Below are 21,485 nucleotides of genomic sequence, written 5' to 3'. Positions count from 1 at the left end.
TCCCGGTACCTCCTCATCTCGACACCCAGGACCAAGTGTGCCTTTCCCTCCCAGAGCCCAGGTAGCCGCACCCCAATTCCTAGCCACAGCTGCCTCTTCTAACAGGTCTCACCTTCTTGATCCCTCTGGCCCACCTGGGAGGCCACCACTGATTTGGCAATTAGTACCTCTAGGACTGGGGATGCGGTTTTACTGGAACATAGGGCCAGCAAGGAAACATGCCAAGAAGCATTTGTTAAAGAAAGGAGATTGGGAAGAGTCAGCCAAGAAGGGGATGAAGACATGAATGCACCAAATATGCCTCCCTGACCCCTTCCAGGCCTGGGGGAGGGCAGCACGGTTCCTGGAAAGACTGGTGAAGGCGGTAAAGCACAAGGGTGGCCTATTTCAGGGCTGTCTTTCCCTGCCTGGAGGGTTCACAGAAGGCCCCAGATGTCCAGAGGTCATCTTGGCCCGCACATCTGCCAGCTGCACGCAGCCACTCTGGCTCAACATCCCTGGAGAAAGGGCCCCTCCTCAGTTAGGAACACCTGCTCAGTCAGTCCTCAGTCCTCGGGGAATGAAAGTCCCCACCCCACCCCCACCCAGTAAGCTCTGACCCAACACTGCGCTTCAGCCTCCTGAAGGATTGGAGCGACAGGTCATCTCATGACAGGGTCAGAGGGTTCTCACTAAGGAAGGGAATTGATCTCAATCCTCCAACAAGATGGAAACATGTCAGACATGGGGTTCCCCAAAGGCTCTGGAGAACCTCCTTACCTCCACACGAACCAGGGAATGCCTCACAGTAGGTGCTTAACATACATTCAGTGACTTTCTGGGTACATGGGGGGGGCGGGGGAAGCCGAGGGTCAGACTCTATGGCACAGGTCTGGGGCACGGTAGTTGGAGGCAGCTTTCATACACTACCCCCGTTTCTGGCTGGGATGCTGCCTTTTGGGGCTTTGCCTTGCCAGAGGAACCAGCTTCTCTGTGTTGGGGCTGGAAGGGTTTCTGTGGTCATATGGAGCAAGAGACCCTTGTGGAGAGGGTAGCACAGTGGCCCAGGAACTCTGACACCGGCTCAGGGCCCCTCACCGCACTACAGTGCCTGTCCTGTGTCCTTCGCTGCCGCCACAGCCTCCTTGCTTCAGCTGGCCTGAACTGCTTCCTTAGATAAACAGGGGCAAGAGCAGTCATGTGACGGTCAAGGTTTCCTTGGTCTCACATGTATGTACACACACACAACCACTCACTGGGTGAGGTGGCCACAAGGCCCAGCAGGGCAGGCTGGACCAGCTCAGGTTTCTGAAGGACACGTGACCAGTGGCCTTTCCTCACTTAGAGAGATGCTCTTGGCAAACATTTGTTTTCTGTCCCTGGCCATGCTGGATGAGAAGCCACGACTGTGGGGGACAAGGATGACATCCAGGCCTCTCGGCCCCTGAAGGGCAGACACACGACAGGCGGGCCCTCTGTGACTGCTAGCAACTCTCAAATAACAGGATGGACCTCAGACTCAAGGTCCAGAAAGGCGGCCTCAGGGACTTGGCAACAGAATGTAAGCGCCTTAGCGGGACTCCACAGCGTGGTCCCCATAACAGACGCTGGGGCGTGTTAGAGGTCAAGGGAAGGGGACCTGTTGCTCGCTAGTAGCTCCACCTCTGCCTTTGACATCCCAGAGACAGGCCCAAGACTACATTCTGTCTCTGCCGTGCTGGTGGCTGTGTGAGCACCTGCAGCTAGTTTCCACCGATCCTGGCTCAGGCCTGGCCTGGATACCAGGGCCCAGCAGCCCAGAAGCTGCTTATAAAAGCAACCCTGGAAAGCCGGAGAAAAGTAAGGGGTGTGGCTGAGGGTTCCCAGATAAAAGCCCTGTCCATCTGGCCCCAGAAAGTTCTTCAAGGAAGCCACCTCATCTATTCTCTCAGCGGCTGAGTAGCAGGGCGCCTGTCACTCGGCTTTACAGATAGCAGTGGGGTGAGGGTGTAGCCACCGAAACAGCACTGACAAGAACGCTGCCTATCAGAGTCAGGGTCCATGTTTCTCACCCAGGCCCCACTCCACAGTCCAGGGAACAGTTTGCCTATGAGTTCCTGACCCCGTTTCCAAGGCCAAACCCTGATTTCTGAGGAGACCCTCAGGATCCAAGCCCAGGAATTCTACTTTTTCTTCAGTGTTGGAGACCCTAGGATGCAGTCCCGACATGTTTTACAATGGCTAAAGGTCACAGGAGAAGGAGAAAGGGAGTGAGAGACAGAGAAGACTCGAAGAAGGGGAAACACTCACTGGGTCACAAAGAAGGATGGAGAATGCATGGGACAACAGAGCGAGACCTGAGTGGTCAGAGGACTCGGGACACACAGAGTGAGGAAGACCCAGAAGAATGAGAAACAAGAGCTGGGCGGGATGGGGGGAGGGAGGCAGAAGATAGGGAGGGGACAATTCAAAGAGTGAGCAAGAGAATGAAGAGGGGAAGAGGAGGTGACGGGAAAGGCAGGAGGTCAGCAGGGAGTGGGTGCTGGAAGATGGAGAGACGGGAGAAAGCAAGCCTGCCCACTGAACGTTAAATACCTAACAGGAGACGACAAATCAAATGGGAATTACTGCGGTAAAAACATAATTAGAAACTTGATTGAAGTTAAACAGAATTTACATAACACTGCAAATTAACTTTACACAACTATTCACTGGGAAGGGGAAGAAAAAGCATTTCATTAGTAATCTATATTTAAACAATGGGCACGGGAAAGCTTTGGGGTTCAGAACTGGGTGCCTTTAAAAGGCGAGGATTGCCAGAGAGTTTAATGCAGCATGTGCTGCGGTCAGTGGTGGGCAGGGTCCACGGGGCACCTCTGTGCCTTCTGGGGAGCAGGGTACCAGATGTGCTTCTGATGCTAGACCAGATTGGACCTAGTGAGGTCTAGTGAGACTAGACCAAACTGCCTCACTTTCTCGGGGCCTCTATTCCCTTCCCTCCACAAAGAGAACGCCGAAAGGTGGTTTATGCCCGGATATTCTAGAAGAACGTGGGAGACGGTAGAGTTTGTTTTAAGCTCCTAGACTTTGGATTCAGATGGCTCAGGTTCAAAGGGCCCCCTGACAAATTAGCTGTGACATCCTACACACTTTGTCCTCCCGAGCCCTGGCTTACCAATCTGTTCAATGGCGATAAGTCCAGCCCTGCCAGCGATCACTGAGGCAGGAGGGGATTAAGGCAGGGACAGGTGGAGGGAGGCTTAAAGAAAGTGAGTCTAAAGGCCCTGGGATTACTTGGCCATCCGCAGAGCACATTAATTAGATTACCCACAGTCTCCTGCCACTGAGATGACACAGAGCCCCATAGCATCAAAGCAGCCTTGGCTGGCTCCCCTAATCCTAATGCAGAATCATGGGGCCCCTCCTCTCACTCTTTCCCAAGTCCTCACCTAGGTTCCATGCAATTCTCAGACTGAGAAATGTCAGAAGCCAGCAAGCGGCCCACCACCCCTGCCAGTGTCAGCGCCTGCAGAGGGCTGGCATTGCTCCAGTGGCCCCGTGTCTAATGTCCAAAGCCCCTGTCCTGCTGAGCCCCCAGGCAGGGCAGGGCTTCTCTCTAAGGAGTTCCACATTGCTCTGGCGCATTGCATGTTACAGGTTTTTCCCTCAACCCCACAGCCTCGACTGCACTCCTGAAAGCTCTTGGGAAATGGGAACCCACTCTTGTTTCCTCTGCCCACTTGCCCTGAGGAACGTGAGGGAGTTTCAGGAGAGTCAACAGAAAGAAAAGAGATGGCTCAAGGACTCTCAGGGTGCTGGGTCCAGTATGGAGCAGGTGCAGCTTCCAAAGCCCTGCCACGGTAGCAAGGTGGGAACTCCCACCCCCAGTCCTGATCACCAAAAGGGAGTGTCCAGGAGCTGAGAGAGGAGCCAAGAGGATACAAATGCGCTCTCTCTCTCTCTCTCTCTCTCTCTCTCTCTGTCTCACCAGTCTTGTCCTGGCCCAGCTGGGACACACTGAGACAGACAGCTTAGGTAAGGAGAGAAAATGATCACAGGATAGAATCACAGTCCCCTGCCTATGGCAGACTGGTCAGCAGTCCAACCCTCCGGCAGCCCTGGAAAGTGCTTCTCTCTTTAAGAACAAAGACCCATTCCTGCCCAGGAGTGCAACAGGGGGCTGTTCTTGTCTTTCCCTTGAACTGCCTACTTGAGCCCTGTACTCTGGAAGGGGCACAATCATGGGCCCAAGAGCCCTAGATGGGCAGGAGGCCAAAAGGGCCCAACTGGACTTCTCAAAGAGAAACAAACAGACCTTAAGGTTAGAGGTCTGCTGCGACCTTGCCAGATGAACAAAAGACCAGGACACAGGTTCATTAGCAGCCCAATGGGACACCTAGGGTCCTGTCCACTTGTGTGCCAGAAGAAAGCTTCTGGTCTCTAACAGCCCTCTCTGGATACTGCCTCCTTATTAAGGCCTCTGAGCCTTTGTGTATGTTCCCTCTATTCCCTCTGCATTGCACTGCCCTTCCCAGTTTCCCTGATGACATCTTCTGCCCACTTAGAGCTGGCTCTGCTCTCCCTCCTCCCTCTCTCTGGTTGCACCCTCCTGACATCCATTCCTGTCCCTTCCCCAGGGCCAGGCCAGATGGCTGTGACTCAGACTCAGACTCCTGGCCTGCACACTCTCAACAAGCTCTCTCTCAGGGTGACCTCACTGGCTGCCTAGCTTGCAACACCGGCCACAAACAATTCCCGACCATGCATCTCCAGTCACAGCCTCTTTCCAGACTCCGGTCTAGCTGCTTCCTGGCTCGTCCTTTGTGGCTCAGAGGTGCAGCACCTCCAACGATCCAGAGCAGACTGCCTTCTGGGGTCCCACTCTGTACTCCCAGCAGTCCAAGGACAGAGAAAACACAATCTCCTCTGCTTCTGTGCCAAAGCTGCCAGTCAAAGCTGCCAGTCTGTCCTGACCACCCTTGATCCATAGGATCCTCCATCTGAATCCGCAGCAAGCCTGATGCAGGGTTTCGGGAACATTTAGACTCAACTGCTACTCCTCTCTTCCCCAGTACCCCCAGTCCCAAGCTACCAGAGCTCTCTTAGGACCTGGCAACAGGCCGTCAACGATTCCGTGCTCCTCGATTGCTGTCTCCATCTCTCTAACTCCCTCTGCTGTCCCCAGTTGAGACCATCCTCCTCGAGAAGCCTCCCTTAACTATCCATCAGAGCCTCCCCCCCCCATGTTGCATGGATTCTCTTTTCTGCCTGCATTTCACTTCTTAGAACACAGTCTCAAGCAGGTGAGCTAGCTTAGAGTGTAAAGGTGCCTGCCGTGACAACCTGAGATCAATCCACATGCACGATGAGAGGAGAAGATGCTCCCTAATTTCAAACAAACAAGTAAGCAAATAAACGCTAAAACAAAACAACACTATCACCCACCACATGGTATCCTCATGTCTTAGACACTCACTGCCCCTGACTCCTCGAGGACAGAATCCTCACCAAGGGACAGCTGGACAGTTTTACTCTCATTTACGCTGTCCCCATCTCTGGTGTAGCTGCCCACAGAACTACTGCCCAGCCCTCCTTACCTCCGAGTCCAGCCACTGTACAGAGCCTTGACGATAACCTTAAGGGAGTAAGAATGGCTCTGAGATCCAGATGCTGTTAATGCACGCTGTGCAGGGTTGCTCTTCCGTAAGCCCCCGTGTATGTCTCTGTGTGGGTATGTGTACATGAGTCCAGGTGCCCATGGAGGTTGGAGGCCAGAGTAATTGAGCTAGTACTATAGGTGTGGGTGCTGGAAAGCAAAGTCAGGTCCTCTGGACAAGCAGTGTATGTTCTAGCCACTGGGCCGTTTCTATAGCCCACATCTATTTAATTTTTGTACGTGTACATTGACGCACAACACTGAGTACCTTCTATATCCATGCTCCATCTTTTTTTGTTTGTTTTTGAGACATGGTCTTACCATGAGGCTCTGTCTGGCCTGGAACTTACTATGAAGCTTAAATTCACTAAGATCAGCCTGTTTCTGTATCCCTAGGGGTGGGAGTAAAGGTGTGTGCTACTATACCTGGTGTTCCACATTATGTCTTTGAGACAGGCTCTCTCACTGAACCTGGAACCCTGAACCAGTTCAGCTAGACTCCCTCCCATCCAGGACCAGTTTAAAGCAGAGGAGAGCCACAAAGTAAAGAGTATACATAGGTAGGCATTTCTAATATACATTAATAAATACGTAACCAATAAAACAAAAATACATGTTTTTTCTGGTTCTGAGTTTAGAATATTGTCACAAACTTCTAGAGTTTCCTGGGCCAAGATCCTGCAAACTCACTACAGTGAATTAGTTCTGTTTGCAGGGAAAACACAGCAGAGAAGTGAGTGCTTGGTTCAAGCATCGGGGCCAAGGCAGGTGGCAGAGCCAAGGCCACAGAGGGCTGGAAGCTTGCAAAAGCATCCTCCCTCTTTTCCCCAGCCCACGCCTAGTCCCACACAATCTCAGGGGGCGGTAACGGGGCTTCCAGAGAATGAAGCACCAGAACGAAGGTGGCAATGCAGAAACCTGGGATCCAGGATGGTGTGTCTTTCCCCAGCATTCCCTGCAGCTCTCCTTTCTTTCAACAGGCTCCCCTATGCTACAGTGGTTGGCGGGGGGGGCTAGAAGCATCCACCCCTCTTTGGATAGTGTTGGGAGCTCCAAGCCTGCTCCTGATCCTCCAATCAGCACTCCTGATCCTTGATTCTGTGGACTCTGGATAGGCACTAGCCCTCTGATGACCTTAGTGTTCCTATACATTTGTCTTTGAGACAGGTCCTGATGATGCTGGTGGCCTCACAGTTCTAGAGCCATCCTGGTGCTTTGCAGCTGGAGACCCTGGCTGGGCCCCACAGCCTGCCCTCCTGTTGAGAACAGGATGTGGGTGTCAGGAGGTGAGGAGAATGTGGGGTCGAGTTGGGAGTGGCCTTGGGTTGGGACTTCCTGAAGCCAGATCGGTTTACCACAGTCAGTTGGGCTCAGGACCGCACAGCTGTGAGTTATAAATGTTCCTCTCAGAGCAGGGTCTAGAGGCCCTGCTGCCAGCGGAGGCAGCAAGTGTCCAGAGTGCCCACCCAGGGGTCGTCCCCAGCTAACGGTCTGTCCTCTGGAGCTAGCTGCACCTGTTGGGCTCTCATGAGCTGTGGGTTCTCTGTACTGCTTACTCTGAGATTACTGATAAGAGGGCTGACCCCATCTTTGCCTGTCTGCTCCTTACCCTTCAGGTGAGAATCCTGTGGTTTTGGTAACCAAAGAGATCCATGAGGGCAAGGCCAGTCCTGGACCCTAACCTGGCACTAAACCTTTGATTTGGCACACAGCCAAACAGTCCAGTGACAACCGTACAACTCAGCAACCTGCTTCCCACAGCCTAACTGCCTTCTAGTGCCCACACAGCAGGGCATACACAGGGGAGGAGAGAGTAGGCGGATCTCAGTCTGCACGGAGAAGCCCTCAGCTCAGAAGCACAGAAGCAACAGGGCCCAGCATCAGACCTTTGTGTGAAGCAGGCCCTTTGCCAGAGATATTCTGGAAGGGAAGAGAAAGACAGTCCTTTCTCTCTGGGAACTGCCCAGAATCCTTCAGGCCATTCTCAGGTTTGGAAACTGCATGTAAGGGGCCAGCATGCACACAGCATGGTGTCTAAGGCTAAGAAGTTAGGTGTCTCTAAATGTGGACAGTGCCACCTCCTGCTGGGACCACAGAACGGGGAGCATAGAAGCAGACACACTGATAAAACTCAGATCTATAGAGGCTTACGTTTAAGCAATCCTGGAGAGCCTCTTGAAAAATATGTCGAATTGTACATGTCTATAGAGTTGGGAAAACGGTAACAAACTCCTGGGTCCTAGGGCACCCAACTCCTGTTTCTGATGAAGCTTCTTTAAACAATTTATCAGAAATGCTTACAATGAAAGCTCCCAATTACAACTTGCTGCACTTCTCTACCTATAACATTCCAAAGCTCCCAGGGACTCCAAGACTTTATCCAGCATCTCCCCGTTCTTTGCTAATCATCGTAGTGGTAATGAACTGTTCGCAACGGCTAACTTCTTTAAAGGGCCTTTAGCTGCTCCCGTCTAAGCACTTTATGCCAACCGATTCGTTTAGTCTCACGGCAGCTTAGGAAGTACATACTGTACTCGTCTTAAAAGACAAAGAAACAGAGAGAGAGAAGAAGAAAAACAGTTCAAGGTCACCGCCGGGATATGAACCCAGACAGGCTGGCACTGTGCCGTAGCCAGTCGCTGGCCAGTCCTCTCGGCCACTGCTCTGAGAAGCTGGAGAGACTCCAACAGCAGCAGCAGCAGCAACCAAGGGTGGATGTTAAGCATACCCACTTATTTATGCATTCATTCATGAATGAAATCACTTACTCATCCCACCTGGCACCAACACCTCAGCAAGTGAACAGGCTCCCCGCTCGCCTCACCATGCTGGGTCTCCTGCGTAGGCAGACACGGACACCGCCTTTATTTGCCAGGGCAGGCAGACAGGGTTTGGAGTGGGAGAAGCCTTAGAGATGGACTGGGCTGGCACCATAAGGACCTTAGTGGGGTGAAGGAGGGGGCTGCTCAAGGTCATCCAGCATGCTGTCAGACTGTGCCATGTCCCAGAGAAGAGGAGGTGGCTGAAGAGTAGTGTTCATGGGGGCCAGACTGCAGTAGCCGTGAGCTCCTGAGAGGTTTGCAGCTAGTCTTTTGGAGGGAAGGGAGAGTTACGGAAAGTCTGGTGTCATGAGGCCAAATGATGGAACAGGCTAGCTGGTAGCTGGTGGAGGAGGCAAAGGAGGAGACAGTGACCCGTGTCTTCGGCCACTCAGGCTAGGTAGGCTTTGTTCTTCCCTTTATCTCCCACTTGCCCCTAAGACCGCCAGAACACCAAAGGCTGTCTGGCAGCACTGTGCTCCCCTCCCACTGGATACCATGACTGAGCCGAGCACTATTCGAGGAGCACTCTGCTCATGGTTCTCAAATGTCTCAGCCCCCATCTCCTACTGAACAGAGGAGATCAGCAGACAGGATGGAAACCCTGGCTAGAAACCACCGGAGCCTTAGAGCTGTCCAGTCCTCGTGACTTGAGATTGGCCTGGAAGACAGCTAAATAGTAGCGAGCTGTCCAGAGCTACACTGGCCTCCTATCTACAACCTACGATACCAGGAGGCCAGACACGGGTCTAGGCCCTGTGTCAAGTGACCCTGGGCAGGAAGCCACTTTATGGGTCCTTCCTCCTAGGCTCTATTTTTCTTGGGGGTGACTGCTTATGGTCAATAGTGTGGGAAACTCTGGAGTGACCCAGGAGTGCCATCTGTCCCCAGGATGAGGCAGGGCATCTATAGGCCAGGGAACAGTATGCAGGCCTCATGTCTCTGGACCCCCCCCCCCCCAACACCACGGCCTGGCTCTGACGTGGTCAGCGTCACTCGGGCTCTTCCAGCGTGTTCCTTCCCCCATCACCTGATTCCACAAGCCCATCTGTGTCCCACCTTAATAATCTATGTATCATTATTTTAATCATTTTAAACCAATCACCTTTTTCACTTAGCCTCATCTAAAGTGCTATCAACTGCCAAATCATGGGTCTTATATACTAATTATACATATTTTCTGATCCGCACGAAAATAAATACATAATATTAAAAATGTGAAATCAGCCCCACACCTGTTTCCTGGCACATCCGTCTGCAAGGCCTGGGCAGGGTGCAGGCTTGTCGTGGGGTGGGGGGGTGTGCCTCCATCCAGGTGAGGAGAGTGCTCCCAAAAGCGTAAGGGCTGCCAGGGAGCTAGAGCACAGATGGGAAGCGAGAGGAGGCAGAGACCTCTACAGGAGCACAAAGGCTTAGCCAGGCCCTTTTCCTCCTTAGGTGGGACAGTCAGGGTCCCAAGTTCTTGAGTCCACTGCCCACAAAATGCACAGCACACCGGATGACTACTGGAGTAAGAGTCCACTCACTGGCTGTTGCTGGGAGGTGTGGGTTTCAAATTCCCCATATGTTTAGGGGCATGAGTCAGGGGTTCCCCCCAGTTCCATTAGTTAGACTGCAGCCCAAACACTCCTGGTCTCTGACATTCCTGGTGACCTCTTGGTCCCCAGAATGGCCCTCTGACCACAGTCTCCCAACCCTTCATGTGTGACAGCTACAGGACTAGACAATCAGTTAATCACCAGCAAATTTGAATTCCGTCTTTACATGGAACAAATATAGTATTTATGTAAAAGTCGTTAGGAGTACCTCTCTTTTGAATTAGCAGACATACACACAAACTGAATGGTGAATAGGCAGCTGATGGGTTTGGTAGGACAATCAGGCCTGCAGCCGTGCCCTAGTCCTTAAACACGGAGCTCCTGGGAAGCAGCAGGCCCCATTTACACACTGTATTTATTTATTTATATGTTTTTCGAGACAGGATTTCTCTGTGTAACAGTCCTGGCTGTCCTCGAACTCACTCTGCAGACCATGCTGGCCTCAAACTCATTGAGATCCGCCTGCCTCTGCTTCCCAAGTGCTGGGATTAAAGGTGTGTGCCACAATCCTTACCTCCCCATCCCCCATCTTACTCACTGCATTTATAAAAGCAAAGTAAGCAGGGACAGAGAACATGGTCTGGCCCTACTGGCTGGCAAGGGTCCTGGCACTGAGCAGGGCCCAGAAGGGGAGAGGCCAACATGCCCAGCAGGGAGGAGGGGTAATAAAGATACCACCAAGGTTCCATGGGTCTATTTCAGGCCTGAAGTGTGTCATGAAGCTGGGAATGAAGCTCCTCAGCAGGAAGTGGGCTGCAGTGTGTGAGGGGATGGAAGCGGCCTTCTTGGCCCTCCTGTCTGTTTTTTTCTCTTCTGTGGTTGCTTTTTTCCCCTTGGTTGGTCCAGGCCATTTACTGGATATTTCTCAAGCTGCCACCTACAATATGGAGAAAAGGATTATTTTTTTTCCTTCCTGGACTACATCCAGGAATATGAATCTCAATACATTGGCACTGATAAGTTCCAGGTCAGAGTGCCCAGTGCAGGTGGAAGCCAGGGAAGTAGTCCAGAGGAAGAGAGAGGAATTGGGTTTCCAAGGATGCATAGTTTTCTAAGAAGTGTGAAGAGGAGCAGTCGCTACATTCATGAGACCCCAGCTGCATGGAGGTGGGAGAAGGGAACAGGGTCCTGATGCCAGAATAAGGATTTGGACTGCTGAAGAGGTCTACATGGAGGGAGGCTAAGTCTCCCCCTTGTCAGCTCTTCCCTCAGTTCCCCTCCCCCACCCCAGCACCACAGAGAGGGCCAGGTGGACTGACCATCAGAGGCAGCTGGTCTGGCTCAGCAGAGCAAGCATTGAGCAGAGGGAGGCTAACCTGATTATAGGAGCTGTCAGTCTGCAGGAAGAGGGGTAGCTGGCTGGCTATGGCCACTGGGAATGCGCAGGAAGATGCATGCTGGGCCAGCCAGGGGTCCCCAGTGAGGGGTGGTCTCAAGATGCCTGGGAAACACAGGACAGCCATGCACAAGCCCCTACCCTACCCCAACTCCAAGGCCACCACAGCCTAAGAGGTGCTGGTTGTAACCCTGAAGAACAGAATCCTACTCTGGGCCACAAACTCTGTCTCAAAAAAAAAAAAAAAAAAAAAAAAAAAAAAAAGGCGTGAACTAGAAGGGGAGAGGGCAGCAAATTGGCAAATTGGTCTCCACTCCTACCCCTGAGAGTGTGGTACTGCCATTATCAGCGTTCGGAGGAACTGAGGCCAGGCATGCTCTCTGAGGTCCACTGCAGACCCTGACACTCCCTCTTGTCTTCCCTCCAGTGCAGGTGACAAGCTCCTGAGAGTGCTGATGTGAGCAGCTAAGCCTCAAACCTGTGAGGGGCCTGGGCTCATGCAGACAGAAACCCAGGGTGGATTAAGAGAAAGGCTGGCAGTGAGGGCAGCGTCCCTGCCTCTGTGACACTCACAGAAGTACAACAATCAGGACTGGCTCTCAGAGTCCACTGTGCCTCTACCTTGGCAGGCAAGCGTCCCTCCCTCCCTTTCTGGAGATCCCTCTACACTGGGAACAGTAGTAGTTCCTGCTCACAGGAACTAGGAAAAGCAGGAAGGGCAGGTATCTGAGAGGCAAAGCCCTGGGGGCAGCTTACCTGTGCCTTTCAACACTGGGTTCTGACGGATTTCCCCGAAGGGAAGCCCTTTCACCTCTCCAGCAATCTCTTCCCAAAAGCAATTCAAGTGGTTTTTACAGGCAACCCCACCAGATTTAAAAATGAGGTGCCAACTCCTAAGAAGGTGCTTTGGATTTGTAGAAGATCAAGATCACACCTCAAGCCTTCTCCCCTCAGTAAGTCTTGCCTGGGGCTAAAATCAATAAAAAAAAAAAAACAAAAAAAAACTTCACCCTGTGTCACCAGAGCAGGTGAAGGCCCTGACATTCCTTCCACGGGGGGGTGGGGGTGGGGGAAGACTTGGGGTCTCCTTTGACCCATGACCTCAGTCCCAACTGCAGGCAGCAGCTGAGGGCAGGGTGGGGCAGTGTCCCTGAGAAGCCTGAGGCGAACGCAGGCTGCCTAAGTGCCTCTCCAAAGAAGCACCGGGCGCCATTCATCAGCTGGTTTTCAGGACTGTGAGAAATCAATGGCATCTGCACTGCAAACTCATCATTAGGACGGGAAAACTCTGCAATGGAATTGATTTGTTTAAATATAATAACACAATTTAACAGAAGACTGTGGGGGTGGGGCGGGACCTCAGCAAACAAAACACAGACACATAGCTAAGGGAGCCTCTGGACTCCGGGGGAGCCAGCTGCAGAGCAAGTTCCATGGTGCCTGCTGAGCCCCATGAAGCTAGGGATGGGTGTTGCCCCTGACTGCAGGTGGCCCAGATATGTCCTCAAGCAGCCTGTGGGTGGACCCAGAATCCTGGCTGGCCACACCTATGTTGCTCTTGGAGATGATCTGGCTTGAGCATGGGTTCACCCAAAACAGTTTCATTAGCCCCCATCCTTGGGATCCAGAAACCTGGGGGAGGGGGTCAGATCAGAAGGGGCTCAGTGGAGACAGGGTAACAAGGTGACAACACAGGACAGCAAGCACTGGTTGGAATTCTTGGGGTGTCAGGGGGCCCTGGGAAGGAGTGCTAGGGTAGAACGAAGGTGGGGGTGGGCAGAGATGCAAGTTACATCAAAGACTGAGTAAGAACCTTTCTGGAAGGTGGCTGACAACTCAAGGTTTAAATACGTCCCTGATGTGACAAAAAAAAAAAATGGATACACAGTGTGCCTATCATTCTTACAATGGCCTAGGACCCTTTACACTCTAATTCTGTGCCATTTCATTTAATTCCAGCAGCCAGTGATGAAGGCATTCTTGTTAAGCACGTGTCATAGGTCATACTACCAAGGCTTATCTAGGCTACCCGAAGTCACTTAGCTGCGGAGTTGGGAGCACACGCCTGTATTTACCACGCGAGCCTGCTCACTCCCCGAGGTACAACTTTGTTCTCACTGGGACTGAACACCCATGTCAGTAGACAGGCAGCTCCTACATCCGGAATCTGGGTCTGAGCCACACTGGGTAGCTGGGGGCAGTAGTTCTAGGTAGTATCTGAGAAAAGTGTTCTGGTTCCAAGCACAACTGTATCTACAAGACTAGAGACTGGGCACAAAGCCGGGCATGTACAAAGGTACTACACCCCATACCACTAAAGACAGACGACATGGAAGGCTCGGGTGGGCCGAGAAGTACAAACAGCTCTCATACCTCACTGAGCCCAGAAGACGGCCTTGATGCCATCTCGTAATGTGGACTTTTCCCCTACAGGCAATGGGAAACTGGAGAGATAGACAGGGCTGGAGAGGATAACATGGAGGCAGGAACGTGGTAAGGCCTGACTGCTGGCAGGAGCAAGACAGTGAGAGAAACACAGACTCAAGGAGGAGAAAGGGGTACCAGGGATGAGGGAGAGGGAGTGTCAATGATACCCAGGCTTCTTCTGTGAAAGATCTGGCCTCAACATGTACTACCTTCTACATCAGTAAGAACTGACGACCCAGGACCCCAAGGAGCACTGGCTCCTCACCCACGAAGGCCTGGGCCGGGGAGGGACAACACAGGCTGTCTCTGTTCCTGCTGTGCCCCTCTGCTGTCTCTGAGACACACAGTAGTGCTGCCCTACTCCTTCGGGGATTCCTTCTGCCTTCCCTCTTAAGACGTTCCAGGGCTAAGGAGAAGAACGATTCAGCAGGTAAAGCATTCACTGTGCAACGGTAAGGATTCGAGGCCCATGCAGAGTGAGGCAGTGGTGTACATCTGTACCCAGTGTTCCTAGATGGAAGGAGAATCCCCGGAAGTACCCAGCCAGCTAGTCTAGTGGATGCAAGGGCAAACATGAGAACCTACCTCTGGAAGGAAGGCAACCCCTTGAACCCCTTCAGGGGTTAAAGACCTCTACATGTGACCAAGGCCCTTGGACATCACGAACACGTATCACACACATGATAACCATAAAAGAGAGGTTCCAGAAATCTTTGGAAGGATGGGAGGAGAGCTGCATAGGCCCTCTGTGTAAACGGGGAAACTGAGGTCTGACAGGCAATAGTCCCATGATCCATCAGCCAGCTACTGGTGCAACCTGGTCCAAGACTTGACTGGCATGTTCTCGAAGCCTGCCAAGAACAGGGTGGAGGAGAGCGGTGGGTGAGGAACACAGCCCTAGGTGTGGAAATGGTGGTGACCAGCAACCAGCAGGGAGCAGGGGGGAGGCACTCTGTACAGCCAGGGACAGCCCTGTCACCCACACTTCGTCACTCAGAAGAGAGGCAAATCTCCAAGATTTGGAACTTGTGTTACTAACACTGGGACAGTCCTAGGCTGTTGATGGCTGTTGATAGCTGTTGATCACTCTAGCCAGGCTGATTCTGGGTTCTGGTTTCCAGACCCACCCCTTTTCAACTGTGGGTGGCCTCGGTGTGCCTCAGTTTCCTCATCTGGAATGCAGTGTATAATAGGACCTTGTGCTAGGGGTTTGGAGACTGAATTCAGCATCTCATGTGCTGCGCTCAGCAGCTGACACCAGTCACTCACCACAGCAGGTGGTCACTGTCCTTACCACCAACTGTGAAATTAGCCTTACTTGCGGGAGGCCCAGCTGAGGCGGCCAGCATGATGATCCAACCATGCGCTCTTCTGGGTACGATTGAGCCCCCATATAGCATAGGGTAAGTTAGAGCATTATCATACTGTTTCAGCTGAGGAAACCGAGGCACACTGGAGTAGCCCATGTGCCAGGCGCAAGTCCAAACCTGGAAAACCACTCCTGTTTCCATTGGGCTGAGTCCAAAGCCAGCCAGCTACTGGATGAAGGCCAGTGTTCATACAACTTCTGGTCATCCTGACCCAGGACACGAACCAGACAAACACTGGCTAGGCAGGCATGGCAGGCCAAACTGGAAGTGCATGGGGAATGGGCAAGAGGCCCTGACCTGGAGGAAATCAAGTTGCCAGCCCTGAGCCCGTTCTGGAACGTTCTTTTCCTGTTCCAGCATATCAATCTCATTTATTAGGATCCCAGAGTAGCTGCATGAAAAAAAACCCCAAGAGGGGCTCGGCTACTGACTCACTCTTTCCTGTACGTTGCCTTAGTACATCCTTGCAATATTCTATAGTTGCGCCCCATGCTCCTGTCCATTTCAGAGATCAGGATGTGCGCAGCCTCGCAATATCCATGCCAAAGCCTGGCTTGTTTTCACTGCTGGAGTGGCAAGGATGGAAAAGCCCTGGGATAAAGGCCACAGAATGTCTGGGTTCAGCGAAGAGGAGGGTGAGAATTGAGCACCAAATCACTGGGGGATGGAGCAAGCCCCCTGCTGGAGTCCAGGAGTGAGGTGGTCACTGGAGACAAGGAGTGCCCATCGGGTGGCAAGAAAAGGGAGGTGTTCCTGCAGGCCCTCTCCTGACAGCCTAAGGACATGGGGACCTGACAGAGACTGCAAGGCGGAGCCTAGTGCTGTGCCACCCCAGAAAAAAGGTCACTGAGGGGGGGAGCAAGCGTGGGCTGGGCAGGGGCTGAAGGAAGCTGGCCGTAGCTATTTTTAGTATCTTGATGTAAGAGGGAGAGGTCCTTCTCCCTACCAGGTAAATGTCAGCAGCAACAGCACTTGTGGCCAATTAGAGCAGACCAAGTCCAGGAGGGAAGAGAGCAAGGTTTTGCCTCCTGTGGGCCTCCAGCATCTCTAGCCAGTGGCTTCCCCTAACAAACAAGCAACATTTGCTTGGTTCCCAGAGGTGTGTAAGCAGGGCCCCGGATCCTCAGCTTGATTTTGGATTGGCTGTGTGACCTTGGCCAAATGTCCTGACTCTAGTCCCCCCCCCCCCATTGGAATCAGGCTCCTACCCAGTTTATATGTGAGAATAACATGAGTCAGGGACCATGGAGAGGCTTTGAGTTCAAAGAATTTTGCCACTCCATGATGTAGGATAACTGTTGTAGCATTCCAGAAAGAACTGTGGGCTTCCTGAACAAATCCCTGGGCCATCCCTAGGCTGATGGGGCTGGAGCTGGAAGCTGCGCATACTAATCACGCAGGAGGTTCATGCAAGCCCAGGACCTGGAGTCCAACGGGCCCGTGGCTGTAGCTAGTGACAGGAAAGAGGTGAGAACAAGACCACTGCGGGTCAGCGTTGCTCGACACACACAGTGTGGCGTGATCAGGGAGGAGCCCACAGGGTTTCAGCATTGCTACAGGTGGTAGCAGCCAGGGAGGTCTCCTGCCACACAGCATGACTCACCTGGCACAGTTTTGGGAGAACTACCCTCTCCCTGCTGCCAGTCTCTCCCAGGAGGCAGTTGGTTATAGGAAAGATGGGGATGTCCAAATCAGAACATTCTCCCAAACCCTCTATGAGAACTAGATTCTTAGTCCACAGGTAGAATTACACAGGGCCAGCCCCTGCCTTCCCTGGATGGTCTAGCCTAGGAACTCTAGGAGCCTTAAACTGGTCTTCATCAGCTAGGGAGAGTCCTGTTGCGGTTTCCTCAGCCAATTGCCCACCAAGGATCTTGACAGTTCTGTCCCTCCCTCAGCAAAAACCCAAGCACAACTTGTGCTGACCAAAGGCAGATGTTCCCACCAAAGCCTGAAGGTGCGCTCCTTGATGCCTGAAGCCCAGAGAGGATCCAAGGAAAACTGAAGCACAGAAGTAGAATATTGGTAGTTAGAAGAAAACTACACACTCCATTTTCTGGCATCTGAACTCAAGGGTACCTACCTCACCCCTCTGTCCTTTATTACCCCCTTGGCCCTCGACACAGTCCTTGGGGCAGCCTCTCTGCCCAGCTTTTCCTGTGGCTTGGACGCTGGCAGTCCATTTCAGGTTCACTCTCCAGGACTGGCTGCAGACCTCTACTCCAGGAAAAGGAATGTCACTGCACAGCCTCCCAGACTGCAGGGTAGCGAAGCACCCGGCATCCCTCTGCAAATGGAGCCGATGAGGACTATGGGCAGGTCCTGGTCACCAGTCTATTTTATGTCTTCATCCACAGCATTTTGACACCAACTACATGGGTCAGGGTAGGGGAGATTTCACTATGGGAGGGCCATGGCAGAAGGCAGTGATGGGTTTTCACAGAGCTGGACCCCTTGGCCCCTTCTACGTGAGTTTCCACAAACAACTGAGCTTTCCTGGTACTGCTCTCAGCACCCACAGCTCCTCAGCTGACTTTGTTGTTCAGTAAACACAGGGCTCTGGTCACTATTGCTGGTCCCCATTGTCAGCATCACCACCTTCCACACAGTCAGTGTAGTTTCAGAGGGCAGTGTGCATGGCCGTAAGGCTAGAGCACCATGCGGTTACTGGTATATTTCTACCACTGGGCCCCGGGTCTCCTTGTGGCATTGGGAACCTGGCCAGGTGATTCCTGAAGCTCACGTCTTCTCTGGGACAGAGTGTGACATTCTGATGATTCCAGACAGCAGCCAGCTCAGGGTCTTCTCCTTTGCTGTGAGGTATGTGGGGGCTTTGGAAAAAGAGACAAAAGGCACGGGCAGAGCTGTTCGTCTCGACAAGTGGGGCCTGGGTATGTGTCTCACGGACAAGAACAAGATCAACTCCAGGCAAGTGCTGGGTGAACAAACCTCAGTGGGAGGAAGACTTGCCTGTATGACATTCACAGAGCTCTTTATGGGCCCTCATTCCTACATAATCAGGTAAGTGGTAGAGCTGGAGAGCAACCCAGCCTTACCCATCTTGGGAAGGATGCCACCTACTTAAGTCACAGCTTCTTGTATCTACCATAATGAAGTTGTGTGTCCCCAGGCTAGTTTCAGGGCTTCCGTAATCATCTGTCCCTCAGCAATGTCCACCCCACGTTCCTGAGCTGAGTTCAGGCCATTGAAGAGTATGGGACCAACAGATGTGCAGAGGGTGGCAGAAGAGAGTGACACTTAGCTCCCCCTTTAGACTAACCTCTTCCTGCCTTTGGGCAGGTGAGCTTTTCCCTCCCAGAACGGGTACAGAATAGGGGGCTTCAAGACCTGGTGGGGCCCAACTGTCCAGCTACAGGAAGAAGCTAGTCCATCCCTGTTTCCCCCAGCCTGGGAACCAAGGCTCTGACTCTCGTGTGGAGGCTGAGACTGGATCCCACATCACCAGAGAGCTGCCCTTACTCCCACTATAGAGTAAAGAAGCCAGGGCAAACTGGGTATGGGCCTGGGGGCTCTCCGAAGCTGCTGTAGCACCTGCTTGCATCTGCTGCTGAATACATCCTCCTGGCTGGCTGTGAAGCTGCCAGGACACGCAGACCTGTGAAGTACCCTGCACTGCTTCTCCCTCCTCCAGGCAGACTTCCTGGCTACCTCCTTGGTCTTCGCCCTCACTGAGTGGACACTTCTGTGCCTGTGCAGCGCAGTTCCGTGACTGTTGCCTTGGACCTGTGCTCACCCAGCTGTTCAACCACCATTTGCATTTAGCAGGAGGGCCCAGCATGGTGCCAGTGTTGGTGAGAGCCAGTCTGACAGCACAGGGAACATATGGTTCCAGAGGAAACTGGGCTTGATCCCAGTTCCACCAAGAACTGTGTTGACTCTGGGTAGGTTTCCTAGTCTCTGTGTTTTGAATTTCTTCATCTCTACAATGCCTTTAAAAGCTTCACTTTCTGGTCACACAGACTAAGGGACAGCAGCAGAGAAGGGCAGGGACTTACCCAAGGTCACACAGCAGGTCTGGTGGAAAGGCAGCCCCACCCTGCCAAGCCACAAGGGGCAGGACTAAGCAGCAGGCTGTAGAGCATTTCCAGCACTAGACTGGAGTAGCAGGAGATGAGGGGGGGGGGGCAGGGCAGGCTGCAGAGGCTGCTGGTGGAGGGATAGCCTGGAGGCCACAAATTCTGGGCAGGGGCTGGGGCGAGCATTCTCAGCTGGACTGAAGACTGACAGGCATGCCACAGGCGGCCCAGTCTGCAGGACCTCAGGCTAGGCCCAGCCAATCCTCTGCGTGCTGGCCTTGGCACCCATGGGTCTTTTCAGGCAGCCCACACTGTCCTTAACCCTAGAAGTGCAGAGACTACAGGTGACTGCCAGGCTGGAGTCTGGGGACTGGTGGCACAGGAGTGCGGCTCTTGTCATGTGGCTGCCCACAGAACTGCCTCAGGAACCCGGATATCCCCCTTTCCCAATGTCTGTTCATCATCAGGCAAGCCTCTCTCCAGGAACTGCCGCTGTGGATCCGCACAGCTGGAATCAACCATGTCACACACCCTACCTGCTACACACCACCTGTCCACAGGCCTGGCTGGAGGCGTAGCGACCATATGACACCTCCCAGAGAAGACTCTCTTACACACACCTGTAGATGATGACATGGGGCCCAAAGAGGCCTTTTCACCAGAATGAGACAATTTATTTTTAAAAAAAAATGGAGAAACAGAACCACAAACACCCAAAAGCCTAAACTCTGAGTTCACATTCTTAACTGTAATGGTCAATGTATTTCACCCAGTGTGCCTTTTATACATTCCAGCCACAGAAGGGGCGGAGTGCCACAACCTGACAGGACACCCTCTCCCTCTGCATCTGGCCTTTCCTTCTGTGATGGTCAGAAGCAACTCAAGGCTTTTTTTCTCTGCCCAGCTAGTGGCTTGCCCGAGCTCTGTGTGGGCTGAGCCTTATCCTTCCCAGGAATAAGCAGGGCTGAAGGCTTCTTTACTATGGTGAGCCAGATCTCCAGGACCTGCCAGGTCATCCTGACAGCCTAGAACTTGGAGCCTCTCATGGACCAGGAGTGAAGTTAAATTTTACCAAGAGGAAAAAGCCCCTGTAGGGCCAGAGCTCAGTTATGGCCCTCTCTGGTCATCATCCACCTCACGGCCTGGGTGGACCTCACCACAGCCCAGGAGCTTGGAGCAGTGTTAGGTCTCACAGCCACTGTTTTTGTATCCAGTCAATAGGAATGACGCCTTTTACTGGATTTAATGAATTACGCGAGCACGCTGCCCTTGGCAGAGAACCACAAGAGGCAGCACCTGGCGACAGCACGGGGACAAAGAAAGCTCCTGGCATCCAACCCACAGGAACAGGTAGACAGAACGGGCAAGCAGGGCGCAGTCCAGACAGGAGGCTCTGCAGTCAGAAGACCCTGGGCTTCGCAGCAGCCGCTCTGCTGCGCACGCAGTCTTCCATTCTCTCTGTCCCTTGTCATGCATGCTGCCTGGGACTGGGTAGCAGGGGCAGGCAGGGCAGGCTGGAGCAGCAGACCCAAGAGAGTTCCCACGCGATCCTCATGCAGCCTGTCCCCGGCTGCTTGAGACAAGCTAGCCCCTGGCATCACAGAGCCTCCTGCTGTGGGAGGGGGACACCACTGTCTGAGGCCAAGGGGCCTCGTACAAGGTCAGCAGGCCTGTATTCAGCTTGTGAGTGGAGGAGGCTGGACACCCACTTGGTTGATTCCACTTTATTCTACTTCCATACCTGGCTTCACGGGCTAGCCTTTGTCATACTGGTCTTTAAGCTTTAAGGGACCTCACTGCGCCTGCTGTCACCAACTTGAAGTCCTTAATAGTTCGTGAACAACCAGTTTTGATTTTTATTTTTCACTGGACCCTGCAAATGACACAGCTGGCCCCGATTCTAACAGATTCACATGGGCCCTCGGGTGCAGGCCTAAACGGCTGGGAGTTAACTTTTGCTTCCCTGAGACCCCACAGGAGCTATGCCCTCTGCTTCATCTTCCTTTCCCCTCTCTATCAGCATGGTAACTTCTCACCTTCCCCCAGTCAGCCCAATGGCCACTTCCCACGCAGGGTTCATTCCTAGGCTTTCTACCCTGACACAGATGCTGTCCCCATATCAGGGAGGCAGGTCAGTAGAAAGGAGGGCTTGGGTGCAGTGTGGTTATGCAATACCAATCCTGGCCCTGTCATTTCCTGCCTGTGTAGCTCACCCTTCTCTCAGTTACCCCATCCAGTGTGAAATAGCCAATGCCTGGAGGATCCGAGGAAGCTTGATCATAGC

General features: G+C 52.9%; 1 protein-coding gene across 4 annotated transcripts in view; it reads right to left on the bottom strand.

The window, feature by feature from the left end:
• The window catches only part of Zmiz1 (zinc finger MIZ-type containing 1), a 202,740-nt gene that overhangs the window by 137,981 nt on the left and 43,274 nt on the right, over window positions 1-21,485 (bottom strand). The gene's annotated exons all lie outside the window — the stretch shown is intronic.

The sequence above is a fragment of the Myodes glareolus genome, chromosome 5 (assembly GCF_982192425.1).
Source record: "Myodes glareolus chromosome 5, mMyoGla1.1, whole genome shotgun sequence".
NCBI classification, from domain to species: Eukaryota; Metazoa; Chordata; class Mammalia; order Rodentia; family Cricetidae; genus Myodes; species Myodes glareolus.
The sequence above is the reverse complement of the archived record's forward strand: the minus strand, read 5'-3'. Positions and strand labels throughout refer to the sequence as shown.